The sequence below is a fragment of the Neovison vison genome, chromosome 6 (assembly GCF_020171115.1).
Source record: "Neovison vison isolate M4711 chromosome 6, ASM_NN_V1, whole genome shotgun sequence".
Lineage (NCBI taxonomy): Eukaryota > Metazoa > Chordata > Mammalia > Carnivora > Mustelidae > Neogale > Neogale vison.
In genome coordinates this window covers 13,939,286-13,953,385 of record NC_058096.1, presented here as the reverse complement: position 1 = coordinate 13,953,385, position 14,100 = coordinate 13,939,286, and positions in this window count along the sequence as shown.

Below are 14,100 nucleotides of genomic sequence, written 5' to 3'. Positions count from 1 at the left end.
ACTCGGCATCAGGGAAATACAAATCAAAACCACAATGAGATATCACCTCACACCAGTCAGAATGGCTAAAATCAACAAGTCAGGAAATGACAGATGCTGGCGAGGATGCGGAGAAAGGGGAACCCTCCTACACTGTTGGTGGGAATGCAAGCTGGTGGAACCACTCTGGAAAACAGCATGGAGGTTCCTCAAAATGTTGAAAATAGAACTGCCTTTAACCCAGCAATTGCACTACTGGGTATTTACCCTAAAGATACAAACGTAGTGATCCAAAGGGGCACATGCACCCGAATGTTTATAGCAGCAATGTCCACAATAGCCAAACTATGGAAAGAACCTAGATGTCCATCAACAGATGAATGGATAAAGAAGATGTGGTATATATACATGATGGAATACTATGCAGCCATCAAAAGAAACGAAATCTTGCCATTTGCGACAACATGGATGGAACTAGAGCGTATCATGCTTAGCGAAATAAGTCAAGCGGAGAAAGACAACTCTCATATGATCTCCCTGATATGAGGAAGTGGTGATGCAACATGGGGGCTTAAGTGGGTAGGAGAAGAATCCATGAAACAAGATGGGATAGGGAGGGAGACAAACCATAAGTGACTCTTAATCTCACGAAACAAACTGTGGGTTACTGGGGGGAGGGGGGTAGGGAGAAGGTGGGTAGGGTTATGGACATTGGGGAGGGTATGTGCTTTTAGGTAAATTGGAAGGGGAGGTGAACCATGAGAGACTATGGACTCTGAAAAACAATTTGAGGGGTTTGAAGTGGCGGGGGGGGTGGGAGGTTGGGGTACCAGGTGGTGGGTATTATAGAGGGCACGGCTTGCATGGAGCACTGGGTGTGGTGAAAAAATAATGAATACTGTTTTTCTGAAAATAAATAAATTGGGAAAGAAAAAAAAAAAGAACACTTCAAAGACGTCACGAGTTATTTCTAACTCTTTCTGATTTAAAATACGCATCAGAGTGTTGTCCAATGCCCTGAACAAAACTCTATCTTTGCATTTCATCAGATTTAAGTATACTAATTAATTTGTTCACTGTCTTTTTCATTATACTACCTACTCCTTCAGGGCAAGAAAATTCATTATAATCACATTTTATAACTTTTGTGGCTGGAAGAGAGTAGGTAATATATTGGTAGTTGAGTGAATAAATTATGAAATGAGCAGATCCACAGAAAAAAAATTCTGTACAACCTCTGCTTTTTTGAATCTTATGGGTTTTCCTTTCCTTGGTGATCAATACCCCTGAACACCAAAAGGTATACTTCAACTTGTTAAGAGTCTTCTGCTCTATTAAGTGAAACACATTGAAATTAAAAGATAATTCCAGAAATGTTGTTTCTGTTTATCATTGGTATCTTAGATTTCCTGGGTAGGTAAAGTGGCAGTTTCACAGGTCTGAGTCTCCCAATACACCTCCTGACAAATACACAGACCTACTAAAGGAAAATTACAAAACCTCACAAATGTTTTCCATTCAACATAACTACAAGATGAAGGCTCTATAAAGTACAAATTAGAAAAAGAAGTAGCAGAAGAAGCACCCACTTCTAGTGGATGTATTTCTTGAAATTTCCCCCTAATTCTTTGTAAGAACAAAACAACTTGGGGAGCCTGGTTGGCTCGGTTGATTAAGAGGGTTTGTTTGTTTATTTTGTTTTGTATTTTTACTGATGGGAGAGGAACGTTCCTGATGATCCAACTGATGCAAAGGAAGGAAATATGTAGAACAAGGTATGGGAATTTGTGTCAAAAGAGGTGAGGAATCGGGTTGGGGAGGGCCCAGGTCCTAAAGGGCCATGCCAGGGGTCTTTTAAGTTTATCCTGAGGGTAGTGGGGAGCCACTGACGATTCCTAAGTGGTGACAGTGTCACTTGGGCTTTCCTGGTACAGTTTAGGCCTTCCTAAAGGAAGGCCTTCCTGAGCTCAGAGGTGCTGGAGTAGCTCCATGAAGGATAGGGGAGGCTGCCTTGGGGTAGAGAATGTGAGCCTACCTCCACAGGAGTCTTCCGGACCACAGCTGCTGACCTGCCCTCACCCAATCCTACCATCAGGGTCTGCCAAGGTCTTATCAAAGACCCACAGGACACAATGATGGTGAGTCAGCTTGCTCAGTGTTTTATTCAATCAAGGCCTGAACAGAGGAGTCAGCAGAGCCTTCAAGCACAGCCCTCCACACGTCCTGAGGTCTGTCTCCAGCTCAGGTCACGATCCTGGAGTCCCAGGATGGAGCTCCACACAGGGCTCCCTGCTCAGTGGAGAGTCTGCTTCTCCCTCTGCCCTTCACCCCACTCCCTCTCTCTCCCAAAAAAAAAAACAAAATAAAACAAAACAAACAAACAAAAATCAACAGAGAAGTAGAGTGCCAAAGACTGACCAACAACAAAAATCCCTCAAGAAAGAGAAAATCTTCTCCCTAAGGGAAAATACTGTTTAAGAAACCAAAAATTATACAAAGCAAAATAAGTCCGTCAGAAAAATACAAATACTATATGATTTCACTCTTATGTGAAATTTAAGAAACAAATAAGCAAAGAGGAAAAAAGAGAGAGAGGCAAACCAAGAAACAGATTGTTAGTTGTAGAAGACAAACCGACGGTTACCAGAGGAGAGGTCTGTAAGGGGGTGAGAGAAATAAGTGATGGCGATTCAGGAGTGGACCTGTTATAATCAGCACAGGTGATGGACAGAAGTGTGGAGTCACTAAATTGTATATCTGAAACTAATATACTAATTAGCTTACTAATTTACTAATTAGTTTACTAATTACTAATTGTACACCTGAAACTAAAATAACACGGTGTGTTAACTAACTGGAATTTAAATAAAAACTGAAAAAAAAATTAGTAGGTGAAGTCAAAGTGTAAGGAAGTGTTTAAAGGAATGCAGAGAAAGGGATGCCTGGGTGGCTCAGTCCATTAAGCTCCTGCCTTTGGCTCAGGTCATGATCCTAGGGTCCTGGGATCAAGGCCCACACCAGACTCATTGCTCAGTAGGGAGCCTGCTTCTCCCTCTCCCTCTGCTGCACTCCCTGCTTGGGCTCTGTCTCTCTCTCTATCTCTCTGACAGATCAATAAATAAAATCAATCCTAAAATAAAACAAAACAAAACAAAAAACACCCAAACTCAATAAAGAGAACACACACACACAAAAGAAAAGGATAGCCCGAGGATGTATGCAAAAATGCTAAGTAAGATATTAGCCCATGAAATCTAAAACCATAATAAAAAAATAATGCATCATGAGGAGGAGGCATTTAAGTATACAACTGATCTCAATATAAGGACACTTGTTAATATAATGCATCATGTTAACAAATTCAAGAAAAATCACATTACTATTTCCATAAATGCTGATTAACTTCTGACAAATTTCAACACTCATTTGTAATAAAAGTACTTAAGAAAATAGGAATTGATGGATGATTTCTCAACCTAATAAGATTGTCTTAAAGTCAGCATTTTCGTTAAATGTGGAACCTGAGAGGCATTTCACCAAGATCAGGAAAAAAGGCAAAGATGCCCTTAGTATTCACTATTAAATCCTATTCTGGAGATATTAGCTAATGCAGTTGAGCAAATAAATGCTATGCTATTTATCACTTATTAGATCAGTAAAAATATAAAATATATGACAATGCATTCTTTCGGTGAGACTATGGAGAAATAGTCATTCTTGTATATTGCTTATGATAGTGAAAATTTCTAAAATCTAGGTGAAGTATGTGGTAGGGAGAATAATGCCACCACCCAAATGTCCATATTCTAGTCCCATAATCTGTAAAACATTACTTTATGCATCCAAAGAGATTATGCAGCCATTATTATGATTATGGAATGTGAGACAAGATTACCCTTGTTATCCAGGTGGGTACAATCTTATCACATTAGTTCCAAAAAACAGAACCTTTCCCTGATGTAGAGAACCAGAGGGAGAGCAGCATGAGGAAGGCTCCAAGCTCTGTTGTGGGTTTTGAAGACGGAGGAAGGGGCACCACAAAGCGCAGGCAGTCTATAGAAGCTGGAGAAGGCAAGGGGATCTATTCTCCTGGACAGCCCTCAGAAAGGAATGCAGCCCTACCAAGTCTGTGCTGGCTGGCTGACTTCTAGAACTCTAAGATAATGAATATGGATTGTTTTAGCCACCAAGATTGTAGTAATTTATTACGGCAGCAATAGGAAACTAATATATAGAAGAAATTGGCAATGACTACAAATGCATAAATTTGTGACTCCGCAATTCCTCTGCAGCAATTTAGCCTGAAGATATACCTCCAGCAATACAAATGTAGTGTGTACAAGGTTATTCACTACACTGTTCTGTGTAATTACAAGTAATGATGAAACCCAGGTGTCCACGAGAGAGGATGACTGATTCTACCCACAAAATGGAGTATTACACAACTTGAAACATTAAAAACTTTAAAGAAAGAATGTATCTTGAAACTGATACAGAACGACTTCCAGGAAACATTGTTAAGTGAGAAGAAGGAAGTGCAATACAAGATTTACAGGATCTTTTGTGTAAAAAATATAAAGAGAGGTGAGAAAATAGACATTTATCACATTATTTAAGACCTATCTAGAAAAATGTTGCTGTGACCAATGTCAGAAAAATCAAGGATTTTATGGTTTCAGGTCTTACATTTAAGCCTTTAATCCATTTTGAGTTGATTTTCGTCTTAGAAAGCCATCTAGTTTCATTCTTTTACATGTAACTGTTGAAGAGGCTTAATTACTGAAAAATTCAGAAGTTTTTAATGAAAGTGAGTATCTTTAGGCAACACTGGCAGAAACAGATTGGATTTGTAGAGGCCAAAGTCATCGTTGTTACACTGTTAATACCTGGAGGGGAGCGGGTAGCCCATAGTGTTACAAGACCCTCCTATGCATGAGCTCTTACACCCACAAAAAGAGGAAGGTTTCCGTACTGAAATTTAAGACCTCATATACTCAAGAATCTCCATAGCTTCTAGCCGACATATTTTCTTTTTAGGAATGAAGGAAAATTCTCCCATTTTTAAGCCGCTTTTATGTCAATTCTATAAAACTGCAAGTAACTTCATATTTTTAAAAGATAGAATTTTGTAAATGTTTAATACTCTTCTAATTAGATTTTGAATTGTGTCAAGTATGATGTTTGGGGTTTTTATGTTTTATGAAACTTTGTTAAGAAAAAAAATTGTGCATTTTAAAATTGTTTTCATGGTAAATTTAAGACACTAAAAATAAAAATATAAAAAAATGAATAAATATATGTGATTTCAGCTTAAATAGGTACAGCCAGTTTCCTAAAGTGCTTGTGCTAATTCATGTTCTCCAGGGTAATGTGTAAAAGTTCTCCTTGCTTTGCATTCCTACCTATATAAAAAGACCCTTCAATTTTTTGCCTTTCTGATGTGTACATAGTGCTATCTCTCATTCTGGTTTTGAAGTGTATTTATCTGAAAACTAACAATGTTGCACACCTTTTTATGTGTGTGTAGTTCGTAATAAGAAATATACATTTCTAGCACAGAGCTTTCAAACCCTTAGAATTTCCTAACTGGTGAGAAAGAGAAAATATATCTTTTTTATGTTAATGCAGGATGCCCCTAGGGCATCTAAGAAGGATCTGATTACCAGGGAAACCAATCCTAGATAGGAGGGTTGGAACTTTCAGTTGTTTTGTTCCACCTCCAGGGAGGGGAGAGGAGCAGAAGGTTGATTCAGTTGTCAAGAAGCAATGATCTAATCAATCATAAGTATGTAATGAAGCTTACATAAAAATCAAAAAGCACAGGTGTTGGAGCATTTCCTGTTGGTAAACGTGGAGACTTGGGGAGAGTCGAGCTCCCTTTCCCCACACCTTGCCCTATACATCTCTTCTTATCTGACTTCCTGAGTTATATCCTTTAATAATAAACTGATGATCTAGTAAGTAAAATGTTTCTCTGAGTTCTGTGAGATGCTCTAGCAAATTAATTGAACACAGGAGGTAGTCATTGGAGCCTCCAATCTAGAGCTGGTCTGTCAGCCTGGGTGGCTCAGTGGGTTAAGCCGCTGCCTTCGGCTCAGGTCATGATCTCAGGGTCCTGGGATCGAGTCCCGCATCGGGCTCTCTGCTCAGCAGGGGCCTGCTTCCCTTCCCCTCTCTCTGCCTGCCTCTCTGCCTACTGTGATCTCTCTCTGTCAAATAAATAAATAAAATCTTTAAAAAAAAAAAAAAAAAAGAAGTATAGATGTTAACCTGGACTTATGACGGGTGTCTGACGTGCTAGAAAGCAGCCTTTTGGGACTGATCCCTTAATAGGTGGGATATAACATTAGGTCCATATAGATGGTGTCAGAATCGAGTTACACTGTAAAGTATCCAGCCGGGGTTAGAGAATTGCTTATGGGTGTGGAGAAGGTCTGCTCCACACACACACCCACATGTCAGAATTAGTGACCACAACCTTTAGTGTGCCAATTAGACATTGGGATATCTTTTGTGAAATGATTTCTCAAGACTTCCCACAATTTAAAACAAAAATTATCAGATTTTTTAAAAATTCAAAAATATTAATTTTTTTAATTTAATATTTCAATTTAAAATATTTAAAATTTCTAGGCTACCTAATGTATGCCAATGCCACATAAATGCCGTCAAATATTATTTCCCGGTCTATGACAGATCTTTTCAATTTTTTATGGTGCCTTTTCAAGAACAGAAGTTTAGGAGTTTCTAACATTTTTCTTTCTCAAGAATTTTCTTGGTTATTTCAGGCATTCTACACGTCTATATAAATTTTAGAATCACCTTTTAATGTCTACAAAATTTGTGCTTAGATATTTTATTATAAGTGTACTGAATCTATATATCAAATTTGGCAGAACTGTCAATAATGAGGATTCTTCCAGTCCACAATTGTGATATATTGTTCCTTATATTTTTAAACCTTCTTTAATCACTAGGTAATGTTTCAAAGGTTACCACAAATTGGACATTTTTGTTAGATTTATTAATTATGTGCAATCACAAAGGTTTGAATTGTCAGATTATCATGATATACAAGTTTGACTCAGAGTCAGCCTTACTAATGAAGAACAAAGGATAAAAATAGTAGTAAAACTCCTAAAAAACAAAAATCCACTGATACAATTTTCAGAATGCTCTTTTCCACAACATACCTATATTTCTTTCCAAATGAAGAAAACTAATGGGATAAATATTCAGTTAACACAGGCTAAACAAGATTTAGGATATGTCAGATCTCTGACATCATCTGGCTACAGAACTAACTTCCAATCTTTAACAGAAGAGTAGTACATTCAGGGTTTATTTATAATAAACTATCTAGGTAAACCAGATATATACTGCTAAAAGCATTCCTAGAACAGTCAACTGTTGGACAGAGTAATCCTCCCAAAACCTTCCTTCATTCATTTTCATTTTCAGCCAGTAAACTCCATTAGTCACTAGAGTTCATGCCATGGGTACCTCTTAGGAGAGGAAGATGTGAGAGACTTCCAATTAATCCTTTTTTCCCCACTATGTATTAAATGTTTTGATGCTGCTGTAAACTATATTGATTTTTAAATTTGTTTTCTAATTATTCATAAGTAGCAATGCAGTGAATTTTTATAAATTAAATATACTGAGGAAACAGTAAATGTATGATAAATTAAACAGATAGTTTTCCAATTATTAATTATTACCATTATTATCACTACTACTATCATTATTATTTTTGCCTATTGGTAGCTGTTAGGAACCACAGTACAATAATAAACAGAAGTAGTGGAAGAAGAAGTCTGTCCCCCCAGGCTCAGGAACAAAGCATTTATTATTTAACCAAGAAGTAGCATATTAATTGCAAGTTTTATCTTTGTTTTGTGTATTAGATGCCCTTTACCTATTTTTGGTTTCTGTTGCAACACAAAAAGCACTGGAAGTCATCACTCCTATCCTTATAACAAAAAAAGCAAGGGTGAAAACACTGAAAATTAATGACTTCCATTGGACCCACAAGGTAGCTGAAGTTCAAAGTACATTGTCACCTTGAGTCTGGACAGACAGTGAGTGATTCTAGAGTTACTGCCTCCATCTGCTTACCTGGAACAGAAACCACTGGCACAGTAGACTGAAACAAGCACTTGGACGGTAATTTTGATAACTTGTTGGTCATGTGAGAATGAGAAATTCCTGGAGCCAAGGGACCAAGGTGTTATGGGCATCGCTACATTACTGAGCTTTACTTCTAGTAATTTCATTAGGTTCTCATGATGAAGACCCAAGAAAGATTGATCCCATCATGGCTCTGGCAGGAGAAGGAAAAAGTAATCAATGTAAAATGCATCCAGAAACTTCTCCGTAACACAGACCAACTCACCAAGGCAAAAGACCCACCTGGGAAAAGGGAATCGTACTCCAGGCCTTTTCAGCCTCTCTGTCTCACCTAACAGAGGAGAAAAACCCAGAGTCTGCAGGGCTCAAGACTTCCATTAAATATGCAGGGAGCCCTACCCTACAGCCAAGAAGACAGTAAGGGCCGTACTAGCTGAAGAAACATTGTGAATATCAGCCTTGAGACACAATCCACAAGAGACTAAAATTTAATTGTAAAATTACAGAAGGACTCCTTTGTCTAAACTTTACCATGACGCCAATGGTGCTCCAGTAGAAGAGTGGATTATAGCAGAAAGAGCTGCAAGACACAGACTCTTTTGAAGAAAAGTATTTAGGAAAGCCTGAGGTCAAAAAGCAAACCTCTGGCTCCTACAGCTACAACAAACTTTTAACAGGGCCCCACTCCCAACAACATTAACATAAATGAAAGGCTTCATTGCTTCCGTTCCAAGTACCTAATAAAACACAACTGACTTTCAACAACAACAAAAAAGTACAAGGCACATCAAAAGGCAAGGGAGGGGCACCTGGGTGGCTCAGTGGGTTAAAGCCTCTGCCTTGGGCTCAGGTCATGATCTCGGGGTCCTGGGATAGGGCCCCATGTCAGGCTCTCTGCTCAGCGGGGAGCCTATTTCCCCCTTCTCCGTCTCTGCCTGCCTCTCTGCCTACTTGTGATCTCTGTCTGTCAAATAAATAAATAAAATCTTTAAAAAAATATACTTTTTAAATTTTTAAAAAAAAGGCAAGGGAAAACATGCTCTGAAGAGAAAATAAATCATCGGCACTAGACTCGGATATAACAAGGATGTTGCAATTAACAGGCTGGGAATTTAAAATAATCTATGGTATGACATGTTTTCCCATTTACTTTGTTTATATATTGGGTTACGTTTATAATTTTCAAATGATAAACTTTTCTCACACTCTTCAAATAATACTAATTTGGCCATGACATATTGTCTATTTCATATAGTGCTGTATTAAATTTGCTTATATGTTCTTAAGAATTTTACATACATGTTAGTAAGAAATACTGGCCTGTAATTCTCCCTCCTGATGATATTATATTTTTATTTCAAAATATTGCTGACTTCAAGAAAAGTACAGAAGTGTTCTTTTTTCTTTTTTTTTTAAAGATTTATTTATTTATTTGACAGACAGAGATCACAAGTAGGCAGAGAGGCAGGCAGAGAGAGAGGAGGAAGCAGGCTCCCTGCTGAGCAGAGAGCCCAATGTGGGGCTTGATCCCAGGACCCTGGGATCATGACCTGAGCCGAAAGCAGAGACTTTAACCCACTGAGCCACCCAGGCGCCCCATGAAGTGTTCTTTTTTCTTATTCTTGGAACAGAAAGTATTTAGAATTCACCAGTAAAACCATCTGGCCCTAAGGTGGCATTTTTGATAAGATTTTTTAATAATGAATTCAATTTCTACACAAGATATAGAACTATTCAGATTTTTTTTCCCCTTGGGTTACTTTTCCTAAATTTTATTTAATATGATAATGTATATTTGAGGCCGTGATAAATGGTTTTTGCTTTTATTTTATGAAATATTCTAAACACAACCAAAAGAAGAAATATTACAGCAAATAAATATTAACAACAAATATACACCCATCTTCTAGACTTACCTATTGTTATATGTTGATATAATTCCTTTATGTTTATTTTCTCAAGTATTCTTAAATAATTTACATGCAAACTGAAATTTTTCCTTATTATTTTCTTTTGGAATTAACAAGGTAATTTCCAAGGGAAAATGAATTTCAAAAATGAAACTGAGGTGTGATTATCGTTATAGAAACTAACCCTTAGACATAGAATTCTTATGTTCTGGTGGGGAAGAATAAGTAGATACTGCTCATGAGGAGAAGGAAGATAACATGAAGGAGAAGAGATAATCATGAAACAAAATGCACTGATAAATAAATTAAGTATTAAATAAATAATAATTAAATAAATAATGAATAATATATAAATAATTATATAATAAATAATAATATATAAATAATATAATAAAATATATAAATAATAAAATAAATAATAAATAAAACATAATAAAACTAAGTAAATAAAAATTAAATAAATCAATAAATATCAACAAATATATTTTATTACATTTAATAAATAAATATTGATTATTATTAATAAATTGATATTAGCTATTGATGAATTAATGATAAATTAATCTGATTATTAAATTAGGTATAAGAGGAAAATGTTGCCATAGTTTATGGCAATTATGTTAGTGCATCACAGTAATTTATTGTTTATAATTATTAAATTATATTAAATTTATTGTTTATAAATTTAGAAAGTTGAAGTCAAAATACATTTACTATGTCAAAAAAAGTTTATTTTAAATATCCAATATAGAAAGGCAAAGTCTGGCTAGTGTGTCATGATGCTTCATCCTGTACAGAAGGGGAATCCCTAAAGAACATTACCAATGAAACATCAACATCTAGCTCATCAAGTTTTCATCACATTATTGTCAGAAACCAGGTCATCCCAGTAATAATTTAACTACCAAGACAAGGTAAACAAAGCAGAAGGTTATGGAATAACATTTTCTAGATTAATCACAAAGCCTCACAGAAGACAAATCCATGAACTTTAAATTTTCAAGTATTCAGTAGAAGCCAGAAGATCAGTATCCTCCACAGTAACAGGGACAATAGCAGCCATATCTGTGGCCTCCCCAGCCCCAGCCCCAGCCCCATCTGTAGAAGCTGCCACAGCCACAGCCCAGGTCTCCATAGTAGCTGCTGTAGTAGCCCATGGTGTCAGGGTGGTGAGTGTGTTTCGGTATTGTGGGCCAATTTTTTTTGTGACTGATTGCACAAAGACATTTATATCCACTGAGGGGCTTAGAACGCCACACCTCTAAGTGTCCTCTGATAGAACACATTACTCAGAAACTACGTCAACGATCTTGTTCCCTGACACCAAACCATGTCCTCTGCTTGCTTATGTCACTAGTTATTTAAAAGTTATGCAACAGGTCTGATTTTCTGCTTCATTTGAATGCCTAGAAAAATGTTTTATTGCTCATAAGACGCCATTGTGTTTATAAACCTCATACTTTTTTGGGCTTCGTAGTTTCAGCTCCATAAGCAAATCTCTATAGCTTCAGGCATTTTTCATGCATCACATAAGATTGAAATTGCTCTCTAATTCTAATTGTACCTTGTCCTTTGTCATGCTATGGCTGTGGACTCTTTTCTAAGCCAAGGGTGTCCTCTTTTTTTCCCAAGAATTCACATAAAATGAATCAGAGTTGTTCCCTGATATATTAGTCCTATGACAATGGCCACCAGCTGTGACGTCCATCTACATACAATGTGCTTTTGGCATCAGCTGAGAACTGTTTGCTGGTGAAAGGATGATATTTAATTTTTAAAAGAGCCACCAACTGAAGTCAAAGAATTTCTCAGGCACCATGTCTCATGTTAGAGTAAGACCGCTTGGTAGAGCCCACTGAAGACTGCAGAAAAAGAGTTCCTACCGACTATTATGAATAGCTCTCTTCCCTTGCATATATTCCTATTGCAGAGTCTGAATCCCATATTATCATAGGACCATAGGATTGCAGATTTCAAAGAGACTAGGGACACTGTTTATTTTTTTTAACCAGTGAGAAAACTACAATTCAGACAACAAAATTATATTGAGCTTTCTCTTTTATTAACTGAAGCATAGTTGACAATTAGTGTGACATTAGTTTCAGGGGTACATTATAATGATTCTACAACTCTACATTATGCTGTGCTCATCAAAAGTGTGAGTAAGGTTTGTCCCCACACAACTCTGTTACAATACACTGATAATTTCTCGATGTTGAACCTTCCATCCCCATGCCTTATTCATTCTATAACTGGAAACCTGTGTCTCCCACTCCCTTTCACCCATGTTCCCATCCCCCACCACCTCCCCTCTGGCAACCACCACTTTGTTCTCTGTATTTATGTGTCAGCATTTTTTTTGTTTGTTCATTTGTTTTGTTTTTTTAGAGTCCACATATGAGTGAAATCTTAAGAGTATTTGTCTTTCTCTGTCTGACTTCTTTCACATAATACCTCCAAGTCCATCCATACTGTTGCAAGTGGCAAGCTCTCATTATTTTTTATGACTGAGTAATATTCATTATATGTATATACCACAGCTCTCTAATGACAGACAAGAACTAAAACCTAAGTGCTCCAACTCAGCATTAATTCAACAGATACATGTGAAATTGAGGGTAAGCTTGCAGGTAGGAGTGTGCTGTTGCCTTTTATTTTAGTTTTATTGTTTATTCCTGCTATCATTAGAAATAAGTACAAGTGACACAAAACCAATTAACACATTTATTTAGCTAGTTCTGCTCTAAACAATTGAATGCTCAATACAGTTGAATATCAGGAAGCATATGAGGGGTGCCTGAGTGGCTCAATCTGTTGAGTCTAACTCTTGATTTTAGCTCAGGTCTTAATCTCAGGGTCGTGGGATTGAGCCCCACATCAGCTCCATGCTGGGTGTGGAGACTGCTTAAGATTCTTTCCCTCTCCCACTGCCTTTGCCAGCCCGGGTTTTCTCTCTCACCCTCCTTCACTATTAAAAAAAAAAAAAAAAAAAAAAAAAGCATATAGATGATTTTGAGTTTCATTTACACTTACTATGCTTGTTTTCCCTACTAGTTTATTAATAGTGCAATGTGATTAAATGCTTATTATTTCCATATGGATGGAACATTGCAATATAACAACTAAAAATAATTGTTAATGGTAAAGAACTACTATTTTAGATTCTGCTCCACTAGAAGAACTGGTTCAATAAAATTTAAGGTAAATTAAAAAAAAAACTATTAAAAACTATTATCTTGAATCCTTGTCATAACCTAGATAAAGCCAGGTATTATGCCTTATAAAGGACATCAATAATAGAAGATATCACAGGATTTGACCTAGGAATTACTTCCTCTGTTCTGCTTTATTGAGACCTAAAGTAGAAGCCAACTTCCAGCCTTAAGCTTTATTTGTGCATGAAATTCCAAGTGATCTGCCTTTTCTTTTCATTCAGCCTACACTGCCTCTCATGAAGCACAGAAAGGACCAGATTCCCCCAGCCACCTAAGGAGTGGTTGTTGGTTGTTGAAGAAAAGAAACTTTGTCCCATCTTTTATCTTTCCAAGGTACCCCTGTGTTCTCATCTCAAGATTTGGCCAAATATCAGCGTTAGGGGCTTCTTTTCTTTCTTATAAGAATCCTTCACTTTCTCTTTAATCAAGGTATATTTTTAAAATGTATTTACTTAAAAGTCAGCCTCATTCTGTGGTTTCAAATCAACTGTGGAAAAATCGAACTCCCAAATAAAAACTGCAAGGGGAAAGAGGAAAATCCAATTCCTTCAAAAGGTGTTTCAACTCAGTAGACTCTGGATATCAGCCAATTTTTTTAAGGTAATCATATATAAACCTTACTTCACTCTACTTCCAAGAGCTGCAAAACAAGGACTTATACATGATTTAAAAATTAGCATGGTGTTTTCATTGGCAATTCAGAAGAAGACATTTTTTTGGATGATTTTCCGTGGAGAGTACAGATGTAAACAACACATTGATTGGAAAAGAACTAGAGAAGAGACTTACAGATCTCGTGTATAGAATTTTTATTTTTATTAAAAAGATTTTTTTAAAGATGTATTTACCTATTTTAGAGAGAGAGA